Source organism: Ceratotherium simum, chromosome 26 (genome assembly GCF_057802395.1).
Source record: "Ceratotherium simum simum isolate JZ-2026a chromosome 26, ASM5780239v1, whole genome shotgun sequence".
Classification (NCBI taxonomy): Eukaryota; Metazoa; Chordata; class Mammalia; order Perissodactyla; family Rhinocerotidae; genus Ceratotherium; species Ceratotherium simum.
The window spans coordinates 7563878-7588213 of NC_141925.1; the positions used below are offsets into that span (position 1 = coordinate 7563878).

The 24336-nt window shown below is 49.2% G+C and overlaps 1 protein-coding gene across 3 annotated transcripts in view; it reads left to right on the top strand.

Annotated features, from left to right (window-relative positions):
- The first annotated feature begins 3188 nt into the window (after window positions 1–3188).
- The window catches only part of ABAT (4-aminobutyrate aminotransferase), an 86885-nt gene continuing 65737 nt past the window's right edge, over window positions 3189–24336 (top strand). The window contains exon 1 of one of the 3 annotated variants that reach the window (XM_014793459.2): window positions 3189–3262. The gene's annotated coding sequence lies outside the window, so the exon portion shown is untranslated. Of the gene's footprint in view, window positions 3263–19663; window positions 19842–23661; window positions 23787–24336 lie in introns of those variants that run through there. The other 2 variants (XM_087449603.1, XM_087449601.1) reach the window with 2 other exon arrangements.

A 24336-nucleotide genomic window follows, 5' to 3' on the forward strand; every position in this document is an offset into this window, starting at 1 on the left:
AGGCTATTTGAGAATCAGCTTGCAAAGCACCATGGCTTTAAATAGCCCTCCCACACCCCTCCCTAACCAGAAATAACACAGCTCCTCTCAAGTGCCCAGTACCAGAGCCTAACCCACAGCGGGCTCTCAATACGTAGTTGAACTAATGAATGAACAGATGAATGAAGATGACGCCACACTCTTTGTTTCCCCAGATGGCCTTAGACCACGGCTTGGCAAACTCTCCTAAAAATGGCCAGATGGTAAATATTTTTGGCTTTGCAGGCTATGCGGTCTCTGTCGCAACCACTCAGCTCTGCCAACGTAGCACAAAGACAGCCACAGACGATGCGTAAGTGAGTGGGTATGGCTGTGTGCCAATAAAACTTTATGCATAATAAAATTTGAATTTTCATGTAATTTTCATGTGATACAAAATATTATTTTTCTTTTGATTTTTACCTACCGTTTAAAATGTAAAACCCATTTTATATCATAGCTTGTAGGTCATACAAAACAGATGGTGGGGTGCATTTGGCCTAGACTTTTTGCTTTTTTGTTTTTCATTTTAAATATTCTTTTCTTAGTACAGGAGCAATATATATTTGTTATAGAATAATTAGAAATTAGTGACATGCAAATAAAGTAAAATTAGAATAATCCATAATTGCAGCATACAGAGATAAGTACTTCTACTAATGGGCATCTATTTTTTCAGTCTATCTGTCTGTCTGTCTGTCTGTATTGGCGCTGTCCACTGTGATAGCCACTAGCCACATATGACTATTTAACTTAAAACTAAAATTAGATAAAACTTAAAAATTCCGTTTCTCAGTCGACTACTGACATGTCAAGTGTTCAGTACCTCCCTACGGCTAGTGACTACCATGTTGGACAGCACACATACAGAACATTCCGCCATCACAGAAAGTCCTATTTGGACAGCACTGATCTACCTATATCTATTTATATAGGTTTAACAAAAATAGGGCAAAACCAAATAAACTTCTTTGGTGAATATCCTTGTTCACTTAATATTTTGAGATGACATTTCCGTACCATTCAATATGCAACAGCTTTGTTTTATTGGGGGCATTCTAGTTCACACAACAGATGTCGCTTCCGAGTCCCTGTTGTACATTTCAGTTGTTTCCAGTTTTTACTACAAGAAACACAATGACAGGAAACCACTATATCCCTACACTTTTACACCATTCATTGTTCGAGGATAAATTCATAGAGGCTTAATTGCTAGGTCAAAGGGTAAGCTCATTTTTAAGATTTTTTTATTTTATTTATTTTTATTTTTTTTTGTGAGGAAGATCAGCCCTGAGCTAACATCCATACCAATCCTCCTCTTTTTTGCTGAAGAAGCCTGGCCCTGGGCTAACATCCTGCCTATCTTCCCCCACTTTATATGGGACACCGCCACAGCATGGCTTGACAAGCTGTGCGTAGGTGTGCGCCTGGGATCTGAACCCCGGGCCACTGCAGCGGAGCGCGAGCACTTAACCCCTACGCCACAGGGCCGGCCCCTTAAGAGTTTTTAAATAAGAATGCCTAGTTTCTCTCCAGGACAGCTTTGATCATTCATAGCCCCATCAACAATTCGTGAAATTGTCCACTTCCCTGAAACCTTCACAAATAATAGTAATTATATTAATAAAAATGAGGCCATTTTGGTAGGTGAAATTTTTCCATCTCTTTAATTTGCCTTTCTTAGACAAAGTTTATTTCCTCCCATGATTATTGACCATTTTATTTATTTGGGCAAGTCTTGGGCGGTAAAGGGGATTATCTGTGTGGCTTAGGTTTTAAGGAAAAATTGCTAGATTTATAACCCAGGCCTCATAAAGTTCTGCAGCAAGGTGACAGGATTAACATACCAAAGAGGCTGGCACGGCTCTCTCAGTTTCAGGAGAATTGTAGATCAATTATATTTTCTGTCTGTTCCTTTGAATTATTCGTATTTATTGTTTCTTTTTGGTCCTGTTTAGCAGTTGTTTATCTATTTGTTTGTTTCATATTTATCTTAATTCTTTAATTCCTAGGACTACAGTCCTCCTTGCTTAATCAGAGATAGGGCAGCCTGGACTCATTTAAGGCAGGAAGGAGGGACTTCAGGGTTCTGCAAGATTCCAGCAGACCCTGGAAATAATGACCTGATCAGGCTGAGTGGAGAAAACCAAGCTGTATTCTTTCTGGGCCTTTTCAGGTCTGGAATCTCCATTATCCATTCCTTACGAGCACTTGGTGAGCTCACAGTGTCCTGAGGGGCAGCTTCTTGTGTCTTTGATTTTACTACTGAATGAATGCGTCCTCTTTCCAAATACCTTTAGAAAGCTACGGGGCTACCAGTCATTCACACTTCAGTATTAACTAGTTTTCATACAGCATTTTAATTTTTATAAAACCACCCTCATCACATCCACAGTCTCATTTACTCCCACGAAGGAGGTACTATCATTATTGTCTCCTTTTACTATTGAGGACATTGAGAACCAGGAAGGTGTAGTGACCTACCCTAGATCATGCAGAAGGAACCATGGACTCCTAGTCCACTGCTCTTTGCGTTGCCCCCACTGTGCACTGCGCACGAGCTCTTCCGGAGCTGGTGCGCCAGGTGTTCAGTGAACAGCAGCTTGGAGGACTGAGCGAGAGCGCCCACACTTGGGGACGGAGAGGGACAGGGCATGATGCTCTTTCCCCCTCCTTTTCATAGGAACCTGGTCTGACTCTGACTCGAGGGTTCCAGAGCCCACGATCCGGGGCGCAGGGTGCAGGTGGGGCAGCTACACTGGCCTGCAGCCCCGAAGATCCAGAAAAGGGGCAAGGAGTAATTAAGGTCTAGGTTAAATCAATCTGTAGAGCCGCCTCCTTTTAGAGATGGGCTCCCCACCCCATCAGATAGGCTCCCCTCCGGCTTGATGGGGGTCCTCGGCCGCCTCTTTCACGGCCCCAGTCCTCGCCCCCGGCCCTCGCGGTCCCTCCTCCGGGCCCCCGGCTCCTGCGCCCGGGGAGACCGGACTCTGCCCCCGCCCCGCCTCCCCCCTCCTCCCCGGAGGCGGTGGCCCGTGGCGGGCGCGCCCATTGGCTGCAGCGCGAGCGGGGGCCGAGGCCGGCAGCGCTGATTGGCCGGCGCGGCTCGGCGGAGCCGGGGAGCCCCGCGAGTCGCTGGGGGAGCGGGGCAGACAGAGAGCGCGCGCGGCCGGAGCGCAGGGCGCGGGTCCCGCGAGTCGGAGCCCGGAGAGCGGAGTCCGCGCGTCGGAGCGGGGGCCCGGAGGTGAGGGCGGGCGCCGGGTCGCGGGGGCGGGCCCTTCCGCGGGAGCCGAGGTGGAGTCCTTCGACCTTGCCCCCAGGGAGCGAAAACCCGGCATCTTCTCCCAGAAACGGGGCCCCCGACCTCTCGAGACGAGTCCCCTCCCCCGAAAAGAGAGAGTCTCCCACCTCCCAGAGCGCAAAATAGCTTCCTTCTCCCTCCAGAAATGGGCCCTTCCTCCTGGCCCCAGACTCTAGAGATAAGATTCCTTTCCCTAATTTACCCCTTGGAATGGAATGTGCCTCCCAAAAGTGAGGTCCAGCCTCCCTAGATATTTAGGGTCCCTCATCTCTTTGGAGACCCATGCCCCTTCCCCCGCCCTAAAAAACAAAGTTTGGATTTCTTCACCCCACCCTCCCTTCGGAACGATGGGGTTCTTCTCAGCTCATAGATAACAGTGTGCTCCCTCTATGGAAAATGGAGGCCCCCAGATGTCCTGGGAAATAAGCCACTCCTTAAGACGAGGAAATCCCAGGGCAGAGACTATGCAAGTCACCCTCAAACCCAATTCTGACATTCCTGCATCCCCTGCTTCAGAAACTGGACTCTGGGATTTGCCTTTAGAGATGGATGGTTCCCCCCAAGACCCCTGTGAGAGAGACATGGCTGCCTCAGACACCCCTACACTCAAGGCATTTGGGGGATTTCCCCTCTTCCTCAAGTAAAGATGTAAGAGGAGGGGCTTTCTTACTCAGAAACAGGGCAAGGGTCTTTCCACCCATCTGGACCCAATCTCCCACCTCACTCTACCCCTCTCTAACCTTTCTCGAAAATCCTATCCCACAAACACCCGACACCCACCCCTCCGCACCTCTCCCAATCCCATCCCTCTCCACTGTGCTCACACACCTCCCTGTTCCACCTAATTCCATCTCACCTTCCCTCCCCCACCCTGGCCTGAGGTAAGACCAGAGAACGAGGTTTAGTAAGAAAGGTTTAGAATCCTGAGCCTAGAGACCCTTCTAGGAGCCTCCAAACTCTGATAGCAGAGATGGCCTCTGAGGCAGCAGGACCAGCAGGGACCCCCCGCCCACATACACACACAAAGGGCTATGTTCAAGTATCCCCCCCACCCCGGAGGCAGTCCACCCCCTCTCCTGGAGAATTGGGTGTCAGTGCAGGGAGAAGGGCGCCAGTTTGCTCCCTGGGGCTGCCGCCCACCCCCCAGCTCCTGTGGGCATTGCCTGGTGGAATTCCCTGGGCGCTTGGCCAAGGGAGATGGATGCTGCAGGAACCATCCTTTGGCCTGGAGACAGTGTTGGGTGTGCTGGACTGAGGGACAGGATGTCGGTGACCTGGGGGGGCTGGGAGCAGCTCTTCTCTGGTGGGCCAGGTTGGGGGGACAGGGAAGAGAAAGACAAGGAGCGTTGCCTTGCTCTTTGGAGCTGCACCTGTGACGTGGTGTATGGAGAAACTTGCGTCCTGGGTGACCAATGAGGTCAGCCCTGGGCAGAGATAAATGGCCCAGTCTGGAGTCCTAAGACCTCAGAGGGCTTCTAGGTCAGAGATCCTGCGCTTTCATTTGACAGTTGAGCAAACAGAGGCCCCAAGAGGGGAAGAGACTTGCTCAAGGTCACCCAGCCAGTGGGTGGCAAAGCTGGTCACAGCCTCTCCGGGTCCCGTGGGGTGCTGGGGTGCTGGACACTGCCGCCAGTCCTCACATTTACAACCGGGATGCTGGGCACTGCTGTCCCCACTTGTCAGAGGAGGTGCGGGGGATCTGAATGTCACGCAGCTGGGAAGCGGCCGAGCTGGAACTCAGCGCCGCCCCCCAACAGGCCACCTTGTGGAATCCGTTCCTGAGGGTCTGCACTTCACCGCTCACCCCATGTGATCTTTTTATTGAGCCTACTGCCGAGTCTAGGCTTGCCCCAGTCCAGATCGATCCAGGTTAGCAAATAAGATGGGTTGCGATATGCTGGAAGCTGCAGGAACCTTAGTTGCATAGTTGGGTTCACCCAGGAACTTTGGACAGGGCCTGAGGGACCCTGTCCCCTCCTCCCTGCTTCTCTCTCAGTCCCACACACTCCCTCTGGCCCCGAGTTCCCTGCAGGAATCTCCCATCCCTGCTGGGAACCTGCTTCTTTTCCTGAGGCACTGGACGGGACAAGGGCTGGAACGCTGGCAGCAGCCTCTCCAGGACCGCCCAGCTGGGCCACAGCGACAGGTCCCTGCACATCGGAGGGTCTTGAGGTGGGGGCTCCGCCTGCCTCCAGCTAGGAGGTTCGCTGTTGTGCTCCAATTTAGAGCAAGGAGCCAAGTCCGAGGTGAAAGTTCAGAGCATGAGGGGGAACGGTAGTGCACAGGGGTTGAGAGGTTGGTCTCTGGACACACGTTATCTGGGTCCAGAGCCCAAATCTGCTCCTGAGGGTGTGATCTTGGGGGAATTATTACCCTCTCTGTGACTCGGTTCCCCTGATGTCCTTATCACGCTAAAACGAGTTAATCTTCGTCAGGTGCGTAGCTCACTGCAGAAGGGTGGAAGCAGTGATTCTGACTACAATGCAAAGTCATAAAACCTCTAAAACTGGGTGGGGGCGGTGCTTTTAAGTGAAACTTGTAACCTGCCCTGTAGATCATCTGCCAGGGGCCGAGGCAGTGGACAGTCAGCCAGCGCTTGGAGACAAGGGTGACAGTCAGCCAGCGCTTGGAGACAAGGGTGATGTCTTCCCAGAGACACAGCGCTGTGTGAGGCATGGAGCGCAGACCCTAAAGTCGCGTGGAGCCGGGAGTCGACTCCTAGCTACTGCTGCCTGGGAACCTTGGGCAAGTCATTGCCCTCTCTGAGCCTCGGTTTCCCCATCTTTGAATGTGGCTTGTTGGGAGGAGGCATCAGATAAGAGCTAGGTCTAGAGCAAGCTTTCTTATCCTTGGCAGTGTTGACATTTGGGGCTGGATAATCCTTCCTTGTGGGAGGCTGTCCTGTGCATATAGGATTTTCAGCATCCTTCCTGCCCTCTACACTTTAGCTGCCACTTGGCAACTCCCTCTAGTTATGACAACTAAAACTGTCTCCAAGCATTGCCAGGTGTCCCCTGGAGGGTAAAATCATCCCACCATTGAGAACCGCTGGTCTGATATATTCCCCGCACACAGTTGATGCTTGGTCTAAGACAGCGCCTTCTCTTCACTCAGGCTCTGCATTCTGCTTTCTGCATGTTGGAGGAGGTGGTGTCCAGCCGAGCCTCCCAAGGTTAATGAGAATTTGAATCCCTCAAATTTAAACAAGACTTTGCCATCTCCAGAGCACCTTCATGTATGTTACTCTAGGTTTCCCATTTTACAGATGAGCAAACTGAGGCTCACAGAGGTTAAATGGCTTGTCTAAGGGCATTACCCGCTTCCCTGCTAGAGGTCAAAAAAACATTCATGCCGGAAACAGTTTTAGAAATAATCTAGTTATGGAGCCTTCTTCAGAAGATCATTTGGCAGTCTCTTTCAGAATTTAAACTGCACACCCTATGGCCCAGTAATCTCGCTTCTAGGAATCTCCTATAGAAATGCTCACACATGCACGCAGATAAATGAACACAGGAATGTTTGCTGCAGGGCTTTGTAATGCCAGCGTGGGAAAGGGGTTACATTACAGTGCATTCATGTGGGAAAATGAGCGGGCTTTTTAGAAGAATGAGGTAGATCTACATTCCTGCCCTGGAACAGTCTCCAAAACATATTATTTCGTGAAAATGATGAAGTTACAGGATTATATACAGTATAATCCCATTTTGGGAGGAAAAGAGATGTCTATAGATACGTATGAAAATGGACAGCTAGAGAAGCGAGCAGCGTGAAGGGACCTCTATATATAAGAATATATTCATGGGGGAGAGGAAGAAGACAAGGAATCCTCGAGCCCCCTTCCCGTGCATTAAAACTGAGCAAAGCACAGCCCACAGAGGTTGAGAGACTTGCTCAGAGTCCCTTGGCCAGGAAGCCTGGCAGTGGGGCTCCAGCCCGAGTTCTGAACCCCAGGATGGGGCTCTCTCAGCTGCTCAGCCCCCAGGAGGAGTACTGCCTTTGCCCCCAGTAGCAGTTGATGGGCGTAGGCTGAGGAGTGGACAGTCCCTCTCTCCAGGGAAGTGGTCAGGCTGGAAGGCCAAAACTCAGGCCTTTGTGCTTGCTGGGAGTTCTGGGGCCAGGAGACAGGACTCTGAGGCCTCATCCCCACAGACTGAGCCTGTGCCCTGGCCATAGGGGATTCCTCGCGCCAGCATGCCAATGGGTCTTGTGGTCAGACTGACCAGAGCTGAACTGGGCTTCCACCAGCATGATGGCCTCAGGCCACAGCCACTTCACCTCTCAGTGTCTCATTTCCCCTCTTTAAAAAGGGAATAATAGTCAAAGAAGAAAAGAAAAGAAAAAAAAAAGTGGGAGGAGGGTCAATGGTAGAACTTACCTCATTGGGTTGTTGTGAGGATTAACTGAAGCCTTGTTCAAGCCCCTGGTACACAGTCCTGCTGTCCCCATCTCTCTCTGCTTGCCAGGAGGCAGGGGACAGAAGCCTGGGGCGTGACAGCTGGGGAGCCCGAGGCCTTCAACAGTGCTCAGCTGGCTGAATCAGCAATGCCCCCTCCACTGCGTCCCAGCGGGAAGTCAGGGGAGGGGGGTTCTGAGGGTAACTGCTCTCTCCCCTCCTCCCCGTGTCCAACTATGCTTGCTTCTCTAGAAGCTCCGTGCGTTTAGCCATCTTACCCATGGCAGGGACGGGATGGCCAGATGTGGCCTCTAATCACACATTCCTTCAATAAGATCGACTCTCCAAGGACCCATTTCCTCCTCCTTCAAAAGCTATCTCACGTTCCATCTTTTATAGCGCGTCTCCCTGACCCTCCCGTCCCCAGCCTGGGGAACCATTTCTCCTCCTCTGAACTTCCGTCACCCACATCCGAGGCTTCCTTGGGTCCAGGCCTGTTGGCTGGTTTCTGTCCCCACCTGTAATCCCTTGGAGGGTTGAGATCACACCAGTCTCGTTTGCTCCTGTGTCCTGAATGCGTAGCACAGTTCCTGGCACACAGTAGGGACTCAGTGAGCATTTAGTGCATGCATCAATGTATTTTTTTATTGCAGTGAAAATACACATAAAATTTAATCGTTTTAAAGTCTACAATTCAGTGACATTAAGTACCGTCACAATGTTGTGCAACCATCACCACTGTCTAGTTGCAAAACTTCTTCATCACTCCAAAAGGAAACCTTGTACCGATTAATTAGCCACTTTCCCTTTCCCCCAGCCCCTAGCAACCACTAATCTGCCTTTTGACTCCATGGATTTGCCTGTTATGAATATCTCATATAAGTGGAATCATACGATATGTGGCCTGTTGTGTCTGGCTTCTCCATATTGTAGCGTGTGTCAATACTTCGTTCCTTTTTATGGCTAAATAATATTCTGTGGTATAAAGGTACCACAGTTTGTTTATCCATTTGTCAGTTGATGGACATTTGGGTTGTTTGCAACTTTTGGCTATTGTGAATAGGGCTGCCATGAACATGGATGTACAAGTTTTGGCTTAAAGACCTGTTTTCAGTTCTTTTGGGAACTGCTGGGTCATAGGGTAATTCTTTGTTTAACCTTTTGAGGAACTGCCAGACTACACCATTTTACATTCCCACCAGCAAAGTGTGAGGGTTCCAATTTTTCCGCATCCTTGAGAAAACTTATTTTCCATTATTATTATTATTATTATTGCCATTCAAGCAGGTGTGAAGTGGTATCTCATTGTGGTTTTGATTTGCATTTCCCTAATGACTAATGACGTTGAGCATCCTTTCATGTGCTTGTTAGCCATTTCTATATCTTCTTTGGAGAAATGTCTATTCAAGTCACTTGCCCATTTTTGAATTGGGTTGTTTGTCTTTTTGTTGTTGAGTTGTAAGTGTTCTTTATATATGTCAACATATATATATATATATATATATATATATATTTGGTGAGGAAGCTTGGCCCTGAGCTGAGATCTGCTGCCAATCTTCCTCTTTTTGCTTGAGGAAGATTGTCGCTGAGCTAACATCTATGCCAATCTTCCTCTCTTTTGTATATGGGATGCCTGCGACAGCATGGCTTGATGAGCGGTGTGTAGGTCCACGCCCAGGATCCAAACTCACAAACCCCAGGCCCCGAAGTGGAGCACGGGAACTTAGCCACTACACCACCAGGCCGGTCCCTATGTAAATGTATTTTTCGTGTTGCCATTTCCTCTTGCATTTAAACATCTGCTCAGCTCCTGTGGGTCAGGCACTGTCTTGTGAGCTTGGGATATCAAGATGACTATAATACAGTTCCTGCCCACAAGGGGCTCATAGATAGAGCAAATTTTCTCAACCTCAACACCATTGACATTGCTTTGGGAGGCTATCCTGTGCATTGTAGAATATTTAGCAGCATCCCTGGCCTCTACTCACTAAATGCCAGTAGCATACTTCCCCCCAGGTTGTGGCAACCAAAAATGTCCCCAGACATTGCCAAATGTCTCCTGGGGGGAATAATTGCCCCTGGTTGAGAATCGCTGGTTTAGAGGCTAAAATAGATATGTGTATCTACAATTTCAGTCATATCTCTTGTGCCTTAAAGAGTACATAGTGGGCATTCAGGACATATTTGTTGGATGTTGGATGGGTGGGAGGATGGGTGGGTGGACAGATGATGGATGAATGGATAGATGGACACAACTCGTTTGTTGGTTGGATGATTGATGAATGAGTTTGTAAATGGATGGGTGAATAAATGAAGGCAATGTATGAAGTCTGGACATGTGCCTAAAATTCTACTATGGGAAAACAAAACGCTATTCTGCCAACTGGAATGTTCTATGCCTTTCTCTCTGCATAGCACAGTGATTCTCACACTTTAGCATCAGAAGCCCCTGGAGAGCTTCTTAAACACAGACTGATGGGCTCCACCACCAGAATTGATGATTCAGTAGAATCACCAGCCTGGCAGAATGCTCCCAACGATCTCCATGTCCTTTGAGAACCCTGTGCCAGACTCCCTTCGCCTCGCCAACCTGTCCATTCTTAGACGTTCCATAGGCTTAACTGCCAACAACTCCCATTGAGGTGCTAACATTTATTGCCTTGGACTATCATCAACGTGCTGGAAATCTCTCCCTTGGCTGCATTGAGAATTCCTTCAAAGCTGGGACCCACTGTGTCCCAGTACCTTGCCACTGGAAGTGTGGTCCAGCGCCCAGCAGTATCTCATCATCTGGGAGTTGGTTAGAAATGCAGACTCTTGGGCCACACCCAGGCCTAGAGAATGCAAATCTGTATTTTAACAATAGCCGGAAGAGAGGAGGATTCGTGTGCACATTCAAGTTTGAGAAGCCTGTCCTAGGACGCTCTATAACCCTCACAACTCAGAACTAAGCCCTGAGAAGCTTTGCTAATGAATTACATTGACAGCATCTGTTACAATGTAAATGGTCTGGGCTGGAACACCATTCCAGCATTCTATCTTTGCCTCCTGTACTTAATTTGTTGGAATGTCTAAACTGACCTTGTTTGACCCATGAGACAACAGAGGCCCAGAGGGGTGGCACCTTGCTCAAGGTCGCACGATGACCATGAAGCAGAACGGAGATTGCCATCCAATCCCTAAAGGGGAGCGGGATCCAGAGGGGTTGAAACGCCACAGTAGTGATACGTGAAAATACGGAGTGGGAGGGTAGCATGCTGAAGCTACTAGGTTTGCTCTTCAAAAGTGGAGAAAGAGAAGATGACTTAAAAGTACGCCAAGAACAAGAGCTTAAGTGATATTCTTTCATTTATTCAGCAAGTATTTATTGAGTACTCAGTAGATGCCAGACCCTGGCATCTAGTGTGTGGTGTTGAATAAGGAAAACAAAGTGTTGCTTTTGTTGGCTTCTGTCTAGGTGGGCAGTGTAATCATCTGACATTCATTCATTCATTCATTCATTCTTTCATGCGTGTCCATTTATTGCACAACTTCCATGTGTCCTGTACAGTACTAGCAGGTTGTGGGTGTGGGTGTGTGTGATGAGGGAGAGCTAGAGACCCAACTACTACGCCAGAGGATCTTCTAGGCTAGCTGTGGGGGGACGTGCCTGTAAACCACTGCCATTCCGCGAGATGAGTGCTGGGAGAGGGTGGGAGTAGATACACGTTCTAGTTCCTCCCCTCACCCTGGGGATGCTGGGGAAGAAATTTCAGGAGGAAAACACAGAAGAGACAGAAAAGATGTTCTCAACAGAGAGAACATGAACAGAGGCTCAGAGACTTCATGGAAAACTGTTAAAAGAAAATCTTCAGGAAAAAAGGATAAAATCATGATAGAAAAACGAACACTTGTTCATGATTTTATTAAGCTCATTTGAGGAGGGCACCAGGCAGATGTTAGAACTGATTCAAAGGAAAAGTCAAATGAAGCATAATTGTGTATGGAGTAAAGGAACGTTGAAATGAATTGCAAATGGAGGCAAAAAGTGGTTAGACAAGACAGAATTTGCTTGTCTGTCAGTTTCCTACAACTTACAAAAAGTTGAAAAAAATAGCTCAAAGATAATGAACAGGGCTAGAAGGAGATAACCCAAAGGTTTGTGTTGTATGTAGACACTGCATAATTTTCCACTGAGACACAGTTTTTTTCCCTATAAAACCAACGTTCAGAGGATGAGGGAGGCGTCTGCTGGGGCACAGGATGGGTGAGTGAGGAGAGGGGAAGCCGCAGGGGGCCAGATCAGCCAGGTGACCCATGATAAACTGTTTGGACTTGACCCAGAGACCAGTGGGGAACCATGGAAGGATTTTAAGCCAGGAGGTGGCCTGATTTGATTAGCACCTGAGAAAGATCCTTCTGGAAGCTGAGTGTAGAGTAGACCGACTATAGGAGGATCAGACAGAGAAGCCTGTTAAAAGATGAGATAGTGGGGACTTCCCCTAGAGTAGGGCTTGGCAAATTTTTTGTATAAAGGAGCAGACAGTAAATGTTTGAGGCTTTGTGGGCCATACAGTTATGATCGCAAGTACTCAACTGTCGGTACCGTGAAAGCAGCCATAGACCGTGTAAATGAATGGGCGAGTCTGTGTTCTAATAAAGCTTTATTTACAAAAACAGTCAGGGGGCTAGATATCCCCCCTCCCAACCATAGTTTGTCAACCGCTGACCTAGAGCAATGTCAGAGAGGCTAGAGCTGTCCATGGTTTTGACAGGCCTCCCGTATCCCTTCCTCCCTCTAGATGTTTAGAATCCATTGGCAGCGATTGGTGGGAGCCCAGGGCCACATTCTCCCACCTGCCTCTGAGCACAGGTTCCATGAGGGAACCTGACAATTCCTGGGGCGGATCTCTGGCCTTCCAGCAAAAGCTTTTAGGACCTCGAAGCTCCTGTGGGGCAAAGTTGGCCAAACAGCCTCTTACAGCAGCCAAAAGAGCAAGCCACCACCTCGGCAGGGCTGTTCCCATGCGGGAACCGAGCCTGCCGCCCCTCTCCTTGCCCAGAGCTGTAAATAGCTCTCTGCTGGCTTTGCAAGCTGAGCGCCATTCTGGGACAGGCTGGAAATGAGCACACCAAGGAGCGTTTGTACAGATTCCTGCCTGCATGCGGATTTGTGAGCCTGGCACCCTGCCCCGCCCTGAGTGCACAGTCTCCCCAGGGGCTGACAGCAGGGCTCAGAGAAGAGCCACACGCAGAAGAGCATGGACATTCTGACCTGGGGACAGGGTCTAGGAGGGATCCAGAGCTGGGCTGTCAGGGTAATGATGAGCTAGAGGGACAAGAGGAAGCATTCAGAGGACCCTGGGTGAAGTTTCAACTTAGGCTCTGCCCATCGTAATGGCAATGAGCCCTAAATAGCGACAGCTCGTATTTGCCGAGCATTCAGTGGGTGCGAGGGCTATTCTCAGGGTTTTATGTGCAATTGCTCATCTCATTGCTCACAACCTTGGGAGGAAGGACTGATCAGATTGCAGAGGTGGGAGATGCAGGCTTGGAAAGGATGACTGACTCACCCAGGCTCTTGTAGTAAAGTAGCACGTCCACAGAGAAACCCAGGCTTACAGGCTCCGGGGCCCCAGGGCCTAACACAAGCCACATGGATGCCTCTGGGTATGCCCACTGCTCTCTCTACCTCAGTTTACTCATCAATCAATGGGAATAATAATATCTTATCCCTTGATGATCACAGCAGAGTTTGGGAGGGCCAGCTGCCACGGCAAATCAGGAAGCAGGGTTAAAAAGTCAAAAGTGCTGAATCAAGCCGGTGGGAAGTGGAGAAAGTCTGAAGCGCTTCCTTCCAGCGGCAGCCGCCCCTAACAACTCGATCGTTTGAGGTGATTGGTCAGATTCGACCCTGTGCAACCCCTCGAAGGCCTGCTGTGGGCTCGGGTGGGGTCCGTTTCTTAGATGCTCCTATAGGGTCATCAAAGCCCCGTATTTGGAAAGCAGCTGTGTTGCTGGCTCCCTGAGTGCCCTGGAGATTGTGACCTCTGGACCTCAGTTTCCTCGTGAAGCGGCAACAACAATACTACCTTTTGAAACAACATATTGGTGGTTGTTAGATGGGTGATAGGAGCGAGCGTGGTTGAATGATTTCTACCTGCCAGCGCTAGGCTCTCTCTGGATTATCTTACTGATGCTCTCAGTAACCCGGCTGGGAAGGTCCTCTTGCGGACAAGGACACAGAATGAGAGAGTTTTAAGTTTCTTGGCCAAGGTCACAGAGGAAGGAAGAACCACAAACTGGACTTAAACCGAGACCTGTCTGGCTCCAAAACCCAAGTCTTCAAACATGGGTTTCACTGGGGACCTCCAAGTGCCAGAGAGTTGAAATCCTGCCTCCTTCCCTTCCCATGCCTTTATTCACCCAGTCTATGTGTAGTTATTCTGTTTTTTTAATGATAATTTATTTTCTGAATAGGTAACGTAGTGCGTGGTAAAACACACCAACAGTTCAACTCAGTGTACAGAGAAAACTAAGTTTTCTTCCTTCATCCCATCTCCTGGGCCCCTTCTGCTCCCTAGAGGCAGCTCTGTATTTTAAAAATGGTCACTGTTTGGCACTTTGATTTTTTTTTTTTTCTGGTGAGGAAGATTGGCCCTTAGTTAACATCTGTTGCCAGTCTTCTTCTTTTTTGCTTGAGGAAGATTGGCCCTGAGCTAACATCTGTGCCCATCTTCTATTTTGTATGTGGGACGCCTGCCACAGCATGGCTTGATGAGTGGTGTGTAGGTCTGCACCTAGGATCCAAACCAGCAAACCCCAGGCCGCCAAAGCAGAGCGTACAAACTTAACCACTACGCCACTGGGCCGGCCCCAAGCACTTTGTTTTTTATCCTTAATATATCACAGAGATCTTTTCTTACCCCTCTTCATGGCTGCAGAGTATTCCACAGTGTCGAGCACTTAATTTATCCGACAGATCCCGTATCGATGGGTCTCTAGGTTGTTTCCAATATTTTGCCATCAGAAGAGAAGCAGCAACAGACCAGTGTGTATCCAGTCATTTCACACGTGCAAATATTTCTGTAAGATAAATTTCTAGAAGTGGAATTGCTACACCAAAACGTATGTGTGTATTTTTTCCAAATACTTTCTGTAAACCTTTTTCTTGTAAAATATAACATGCATACAGAAACATTCACAAAAGAACAAAGAACAGCTCAGTGATTTTTCACAGAGCTGACAGTCATCTAATTGCAAACCAGGTCAAGAAGTGGACCACCAAGAGCCAGAAAGAGCAGGCCCCTCGTGCCCTTCTCAGTCATTACCCTAGCCCCATGTAACCCACCCAGTCTCTCACAGGGACCCTTCCTTGCCCTTCTTTATAGATACAGTTCCACTACCTGAGGATGCATCCTTCATTCCAGATGAGCTTTGCTTGGTTCTCTTCACTGTGTTCTTTTGTGTCTAGTTTCTTTTGCAAACCATAACATCTGCGAGATTTATCCACATTGTTCCCTGTGGCCTCGCCCATCCATTTTCATTGCTGCGTAGTAGTCCATTGCATGAATAGGCCACAATTTATTTATCTACTCCCCTGCTGATGGCCATTTGGGTGGTTTGCAGTTTGGGGTTTGTCTTAGTCTGCTCAGGCTGCCAAGCAAAATACCATAGACCAGGTGGCTTAAATACAGAAATCTGTTTCTCACATTTCTGGAAGCTGGAGGTCTGAGATCAGGGTGCCAGCATGGTAGAGTTCTGGTGAGGGCTCTCTTCTGGCTTGCAGACTGCTGCCTTCTCTCTGTGTCCTCACATGGCAGAGAGATTGCTCTCATGTCTCTTCCTCTTGTAAAGACATAGCCTGTCATGAGGGCCCCACCCTCATAACCTCGTCTAAACCTAATCAGCTCCCAAAGGCACCAGCTCCAGATACCATCACATTGGGGATTAGGGTTTCAACATATGAAATCTGAGGAAACACAATTCGGTTTATAGCAAGACTATTACAAATAATGTTGCCATGAATTGCCATGAACATTCTAGAACAAAGTGGTTGCCCGCCTAGACTCGACCAGCAGTGTGTGTGCGAGTTCCAGTGGCTCCCTCTCCTCTCCAGCTTCAACACCTCGACTTGCTGCTCTATTTTGTCATTTTAGCCATTCTGGGGAATGTGTAGTAGTTTTGAAATTTCTCTCCTTACTAACGGAATTTGACATCTTTTGTATGTGTTTATTGGCCATTTGCGTCTCCTATTTTATGAAGTGCCTGTTCAGGTCTCTTGTCCATTTTCCGTTGTGTTGTCTATTTTTTCTTATTGCTCTGTAGAAGTCTTTATCCTGCTGGATAACGATCCCTTTGACAGTTACACATTTTGCACATATTTTCTGCTCTGTGGTGTGATTTTCATTTTCAACGATGACTTTCAGTGATTGCAATTTTTCATTTTTATATAGTTCATATCATTAACCTTTTATGGTTGACGCTTTTTGGATTCATAAATCCAAGGTCATTCATATTGCCCCCTCTGTTGTCTCCTAGAAGCTTGCACGTTTTGCCTTTCAGATTTATCTCCACAAGCCGCCTGGGGCTGATTTTTATGTATTGGATTAGGGAGGATCATGACTCATTTTTCTTTCCGTATGGATAATCCCATTGACCCAATACCACTGCCACTGTGTCGGAAATCAAGTGCCCACACACCACAGTGTCTTAACCACTGTAGCCTTAGAAATGATAGAACATGCTGAGTTGCTCTCTAAAGAGACTGCACCAACCAACACTCATAGTAACAATTCAACAAAACATGTACTGAGGGCGCAGTACAGTGCCAGGCGGTATAATGATGGGGGTGGGATTTTAAGCATAAACACAGCTTAAAGAGGTTTACAGTCTTATAAGTGGCCAGACATGAACCAAATAATTTTACAAACAGAGGTATCATGTAAATGTGATGGTGCCACAGAGGGGAGAGGTATGTGGGGCTAAGAGTGCGCTCAGAGTGGGGTTTGAACTGGTGGGAGAGGGTCAGGGAAGGCTTCTTGGAGGAGGTGCCTTCCAAGTTGAAATTGGGAAGGTGAGCAGGAATCAAGAATCAGAAGTAGGGAAAAGCATATTTGGACAGTAGGAAGAGCACCTACAAAGGCTCTAGGGTAGAAGCCCTCACTGGATGGACATCAGATCCAGTGGCAGGACCCAGAGGGAGGGGGAGGGGGAGGGGGTGTGCACGGAGATTGGGAAGGTGAGCAGAACCAGACCTCAAGGCCTTTGAGCCATGTTCAACGGCTGGTTTTTATACCAAGAACAACTATCCTAAGACAATAACAAGTCTCCTGGAATCTTCCGGATTAAGGGTGGTTCCGCGAGCCTTTCCAGCACGTCTAGGGTTGCTACCTTGCAGGAGGATGTGTGTGGCAACCTCTGGAGTAACACAGTCGTCCTATTTAGCTTCACCCCCAAGCTCCTGGCACCGAGCACTTCAGTTTTGCTAGCAGGGGAAGCGACGGTTCTGCACAGTCAGCCCGAGTCCTGCCAGCAGCGGCATCTGCCCGGCACCATATCAGGTCTGGAATCCTCTCCCCAGCCTGGCCAGTGTGTCCTGCCTGCTAGGACATTCTCGGGATAGGCCTGGGCCAGGTGCCGAGCTGTGGACTTAAACCGTTCCTCCTCTTTCGTTAGCATCTCTACTCATCACCCTGGGGAGATGTTGTTATTCTCACTCTCACGGAGGAGAAAACAGAAGCTCAGAGGGTCGGCCCTGTGGCTTAGTGGTTAAGTGCGTGCGCTCCACTGCTGGCGGCACGGGTTCGGATCCCAGGCGCACACCAACGCACTGCTTCTCCCACCATGCTGAGGCCGAGTCCCACATACAGCAACTAGAAGGATGTGCAACTATGACATACAGCTATCTACTGGGGATTTGGGGGAAAAAAAATAAATAAATAAAAATTATAAAAAAAAAAAAAAAAAGAAGCTCAGAGAACTCAAGTCACTTGCCTGAGACCCCACAGCTTCCAAGGGGCAAACGTGACCACTTCTAGCTCTCTACAGATTTTATTTTCTAAACTTGAGTGGTGCTTTTTTCCTTTTCAAGATAAACAGGGGATCAGAGTGATCAGGAATTTCACCTGCATAGTTACAACATTTTTTTTGAGTCAGGGTTCTAAAATGTCCCCAAATCCGTGCCCTGAACTGAACTGATGATTACCTAGGCCTGAGACCCCTCCTCCTGCTCTTGGCACTGCCTTCTTAATTGGTTTGCCAGCGTGGGGTTCTGGTTCTTTCTGCACCCAGCAGAGTAATTGAGAAGGTTTTAATCACAATATATGTCTGCTGGGTTTTTACAGAATTGGAGGTGGGGGAGGGAGATCTATATACACCAGCGCTCAAAATCTCATTAAACGGGTCTGTCCCTGTCTCAAGATGGAGATCCAGACAGAGCCAACAAGATTGATGGTGTTTTCATGAATCCAGGCGTCTGTGGTGTTCCTTGTGGGTTTTCAAGGCAGGAATTTGTTGGCAAAAGAAGGAATAAGCCAGGAGCTTCAGGAAGGTTTTGGAGCCTGGAGAGAAGGGGCAGTTCTGGCATGGCTCATCTTGCCCTCTGCGGTGGGATATGTTAGGGGGAAAACCCAAAATATAGATCATTGTTAGTCCCTCCTCTTATCGGACCGTGCTCCCTGTATTGGCGCACAGACTTCTGTTTATTGAGCGTCTACTACCTCCCAATCAGTGTGCTGGTGCAGTGAGTCCCCTCTCTGGGGACCCCATGATGACCCTGTGATGTGATCTCAGGCCCATTTTACAGATGAGGAGCTATTACGAAACTTGCCCCGAGGGCGGGAGCTGCTTCACAGAACTACTTTGTCTATACCCCTGCAGCTATATCGTGGTTAGTGCAGCCCCTCAGAGCAGATGACCTGCCATTGGTCCTTAAGAGTGGGAGCTTTCCACTGGGACAATTGTGCCCCCCACCCCCACCCCAGGGGACATTTGGCAAGGTCTGGAGACATTTTGGGTTGTCACAACTGGTGGGGGCGGGAGGTACTACTGGCATGTAGTGAGTGGAGGCCAGGGATGCAGCTCAACATCGTACAGGGCACAGGACTGTTCCCCGACACACGACAAAGAGTTATGTGGCCCAGAAAGTCAATAGTGCTGGGGTTCGGAGACCCTGCTTAAGAGCACGCTTTGTCTCTACCCTTTCTAGTGTGTTCAGAGGAAGTTTCTGTTAGGGAGCACATCTCTCTCCAGCACCTTCTCCTTTGTGACTGGTTCTTACTGGATTTCTAGGTTTTTCTTCCACTGTGATGGCAGGGCCTAGGCTCTGGGGTGGAGTCAGTAAAGTGCTATAGATAAGATCAATAAGGAGAGGGCAGCTGAACCTGGGATGTTTGGCTCAAGGCAGATTTTTAAAACTCACCATTCTGGATCCTGCTTTCCTTCCGTCCTTTCAATACTGTGAATTCACCCCCGTGTTGATAGGGAGGGTGAGAGAAAAATCCCCCCGTAGGGGCCTGAGACTCTGAGCACTTGGCCATATTATGTTCTCTTCCTTCTTCTGGGAATGGAGAATGTCAGTAAATTCATGCCGTTGCTGCGAAACATGGTACGCCAAAGGTCACCGCGTTTGTCTAGGGGAGATCCCTGCATGATGATCTTGTGGGAATGAGCAAATGTGCACACCTCTCGCCCTTTGTGCGGGGGTTTGCTACCTTGCCCGACTGAATAAAGGCTTCCCCCAATAAGATTAAGGAGGATTCGCTTGGTTCAGACCTTTGAAGGATCCAAAGGTATCTGTAGAAGATAGCAGATTGTAACTGCATTTCACAAGACTGGTAATCTTTAACCTGGAGAAGGTTATAAAACGGGGCATCCTCCCCTTCCAGGTGCTGGGGTTGCTGGCAAAGTCCTGCCAAGGCTCAGCTGGGGGCTGTGGGCCCCCCTCTGCATCCCGCTCCCCAACTGGAATGAGCAAGGTACCTGCAGGGCTCAGGGACGTCGGCACACGAAGGGGAGACCCGGGAAGCAATGCCGATGATGGAAGGCTGCTCAGGGCTCTGCTTTCAACAGGGCGCAGAAGCGCACACGAAACCTTTCGACTAGTTTCTGTTCTCAGCACTATACATGCATCATTGTTTAACTCTCAAGGTAGGTCCTGTGCTCACCAACGTTTTACAAACGAGGAAACTGAGGCACCTCGCCCAAGTAACTTGCCCAAGATTATATGCGGGTGAAATTTCTATCGTACATGATTAAAAGAGTTCAAGGGCCGTCCGGCCTAGAGAGGCAGCCCCTCGGTTTGGGGCGGGTTCGCAACACTCGTAGAGGAAGGCTTCTCCATGCCCCAGGTGAATTCCCACCTCTCTTTGGGAAAGTCATTGTCCGGGGCCTCCTTCTCAGAGGGTTTTATCACTCTCTGTTGTAAGTCTCCTTTGCTAGTGTCTCCAGCACTGAACTGTGAATCCCACAAGGATACAGGCTTTACATGTCCTTTCTGAGCCTCATCCCAGGATCTGGCATAAAGTGAAGATGTGGCCAGTGTTTGCTGAGTGAATACATGAATACATTACTTGGATTAACTTTTTCAGAGTTTTTGAGAATGTTCTGGTTATATTTAGGTCCCATATTTGCTTGGATTTCTTTTGTTTCATCTTGCCTGTTTTTCTCAAGTACATTTTTCGTTTTGAGATCGTTGTCGATTGGCACGGTTGTAAGAAATAATCGAGAGAGATTCTGCGTGCCCTTCACCCAGTTTCCCCGAGCGGTGACCCCTTGCTAACCTATAGTCACAACCAGGAAAGTGATACTGGTGCCATCCACTGGTCTCACGTGGATTTCCCCATCTTACATGCACTCAACTTGTACGTTTTTAAACAACAGTGGCCGCTGGCCTCACAAGGGTGTCAGTTAACACCAGAAGGCAACACCATCTACAGGTGACGCAGGGCTGGGGACTGGGTCCTGGAGGTGCAGGCTGTGGAATGGTGTGGCAGGACAGCCCTGCAGGTGCCTGGCTAGCTGGCTCGGGCACCTGGTAGTCGATTCCTAGCTCCTCTGGAGCTCAGGGAGTGAGGAGGCACGAGGACACTGCCCTCTGCAGACGTGTTGTGACAATCCCCTAAGGACTGCCCAGTAGAGAGACAGAAAGGTGGTGGGTAGGACTGGTTGTGAGAGAATTCAAGGTGATGTCTGGTAAATCCCCCAGAAGCAGCTCATTTGTTCCCCAGGCCTCATCCTTCTCATCCCACATTCGGAAGTTTTGTCTTATCCGAGCCCCACCTAAATCCTTGTCTGTGGGTTCGAGTCCCAGCTCAGCTGCTTCCTGGCCGTGGAAACACGGGCAAGCTAGTGAACCTCTCTGCGTCTCATCTGTACAATGGGAGTGATCATCATAACTACCTTGTAGGTTGGTGTGAGGATTAATACACGGAAACGTTTAGGAGATCACCTGGCACAGAGCAGTAAATACTTGATGGACATCAGCATTACTATTATCACCCATGATTTCTTTTGTGTGTGTGTGTGAGGAAGATCAGCCCTGAGCTAACATCCGTGCCAATCCTCCTCTTTTTGCTGAGGAAGACTGGCCCTGGGCTAACATCTGTGCCCATCTTCCTCCACTTTATGTGGGACGCCACCACAGCATGGCTTGATAAGCAGGGCGTCGGTGTGTGCCTGGGATCCGAACCCTGGATCCGAACCTCCGCCAGCAGCGGAGTTCGCGCATTTAACCGCTATGCCACGGGGCCGGCCCCACCCATGATTTCTTTACATTAAATTGATTTGCTTTCTTTATGGAGCTTCATCCTAAGCAAGCATATCCACACATTAATCAGTTTCATGTGTTTTTTTCTTACTGTACATTAAAGATTACCATTAACATGAATGTTTTCTTATGTGCCATCTAATATCATCTCCGGGAAATGCAGTTCAGGACCCTGGGAGGCCTCCACTGAGTCCCCCTACCTGTGTGTGTTGCGCCACATGACTCCAAGCCTCAGTTCCCTCGTGTGGAGGATGGGTGTGTTGATAGAACCCTCCTCTCAGAATTCGTTGTGAGATTTTGCTTGTCAAGGCTCATAGTAGACCCTCAAGAAATGTAGCCCTGTTCCTTGCCAGGCGCCTCCGATGAGGCATCAGACACATTGCTCATCTTCCCTGAGCCTTGTTCTTTCACTCTGTTAAATGGGAGGGTTGGACAAGCTCTCCGAGGTTTTTATCCAGCTCTGCAAGTTTTTCATTTGCGATTCCCAGTGGGCGCTGCACTTTATTAGGAGGGGCTTGCGTTCCGGTGGAATGGTGGAACTGGCCATGACAGGTGCGCTCTGAAGACTGTGCCATCCCTGGAGTAGCTTTAGAAGTCTGTCCCTGGTCCCTGTCCGAGGAGGAGCTCACGGGCAGAGAAGGAAGCAGAGGGAGAAGGCAGGTCACCACATCCTAACACCTGAGCTGCAGTGTGGGGAACACAGCTCTGTGCTCCCTCACCCGCACACTACCTTTCCCCAACCTCCTTCCCATTCCCGACGTATTTCACAGGAACCCCAGGCCCAGCAGGCCGCGTTCTGTGGGAGCCGCTGGGCCAGGGAGCCCGAGCGCCGAGCTTGAGCTGCTGGTACAGGGGACACTGGATCCATCCTCCTCGGACCAGGGCCCGTGTCCGCCTGAGCTCAGCTCTTTGTGCCGAGTCTCCTCACGTCTGTGAAATGAAGGGTCCCCGCTTTGCTGGGGGACGTCCTTTGGAAAGAAGATTGGCATGTCGATGCCACATGGTTTTCGGGGAAAGTTGCTGAGTCTACAAGACAAGTTCTCTCCTGAGCTGGCATTGTGGGGGAGAGAGGAGAACTCCTCTGAGACTTCTGCTAAAAGAGCAGAATGAGAAGCAGATGGTTCATACTGGCTGCGATAACAGGCCAGTGTCTTGCTGTAGTTTCCATTTTCTGCAGGAGCCAAATGATTGTAAGAAAGATTGCATTTCTCCGTTTCTGTAGAATCACCCTGTAGCATCGTGCTCATGATTCTGCAGAAAAGCGAGGCAGCCAGACAGACTTGGGTTCAAATCCCAACCCCCACTCATTTGCTACAAGAAGTGGGTTTTGCTTAATCTGCAAAATGGCACCGCCATTGCATCACAAGATGTTGAGAGTATCACTGATATCTGGAAATCAGGTAGCATAGAGTGAGTGTAGATAAAGTCTGACCCCCCCAAAGGACCCTTCAGCCCTCATTCCCTGGGTTTTCTCATCTGCTAAATGAGAGGAAGGTCTTCCCTGTGGTGGAGCAATGCTGAGCCTCAAAACAAATAGCACTGGTGGGGTGTAGAGAGACAGGGCAGTTGTTGGCGCTAACTGAACAGAGCAGTTTGCCCCTGGGACACTAGCTCAGTTACCTGCCATTCCTCAGGGCGGAGCAGTGGCCCCGGGAAAGCAGACAATCACACAGTGCGCAGAATCTCAGAACCTGGGACCAGGAGGAATCTCTGAGCTGATCCAGTCTAAACAAGCCCCTCCCTGATGCTCGAAGCCCCTCTCCTGCATCCTAGCTGAGAAGACACCCAGCCTCTCGAGTTGAACACACTCCAACGCAAGGAACTTTCTTAGTTACTGAGCCCAAATCTGCCCATCCTGGTTATTTCTCTCTCGTTTTGTAACTTCTCCGAGATTGCAACCATAGTACAAGGCACTGCAGGGACTCGAACCCAGGTCTCGGTGCACAGCTCATGCCCATAACCCCGGGCCCTGTTACCTCTATAATTCGGGGTCCTGTTGCTGCATTCCATTCTTCCCAGGACTCAGAACAGCTCTGGGCACACAGTAGGGCCAGTGTGACTGTGCAGGGGGACTGTCGGGGAAGAAGGCTGCTCTCTGCCTGCAAGCTCTCTGGAAGTTTGGGAATCAGCAGTCTGACTGTGTCCCATGTGTCCGGGCCTGCCCTTCTCTGCAGATGCTGACCGGCTGATGGGACCAGAGCAGGAGATACGGGGGAGTGTTCCCAGCAGCTGGATGCCTGGGGAGCAGACCTAAGAAGCACTGGTCTTGTACAGGCCTGTCCGAGCTGACCCAAGGCCATCTACTTCCCCAGGAGGCAGCTGCCCAGGTTGAGTCATTGTTTGTTGATTTTAGTTTTACTACAAAGTTGGCCTGCTGCTCCCATCCCCAGAGGTGCCCACGTCCCAAGGACTTATCAGCATTCAACACCTAATTGATGTTGCACGTCCATGATGATATAGAGGTGAACCAGAGAGCAGGGAGCTTGCGTGCTGGAGCAGGGAGACAGATGCATCGATGAGCAAATGAGAAAACAGTGAAGGGCATGACACAAATAAAATTCAGTGACATCAGTAGTGGTAGTCAAGGAAGACCTCTCTAGAGGGTGATGTTTGAGCTGAAGGCAGCGCCGGCCATTCAGAGCACATTCCAGGCAGGGGGGCACGGCTGTGTGTGGCGAGGCCGGCCCAGGGACCTTGAGGTTATAGTGAGAAGGCTGGGTTTTCTTCTCTTTGCAATCCGATGCCTTTGGTAAGTTATTAACTAGAGAGTGATGTGATCTGTTTACTTTATTTATTTATTTATTTTTAATTTTATTTATTTATTTATTTTTCCCCCAAAGCCCCAGTAGATAGTTGTATGTCATAGCTGCACATCCT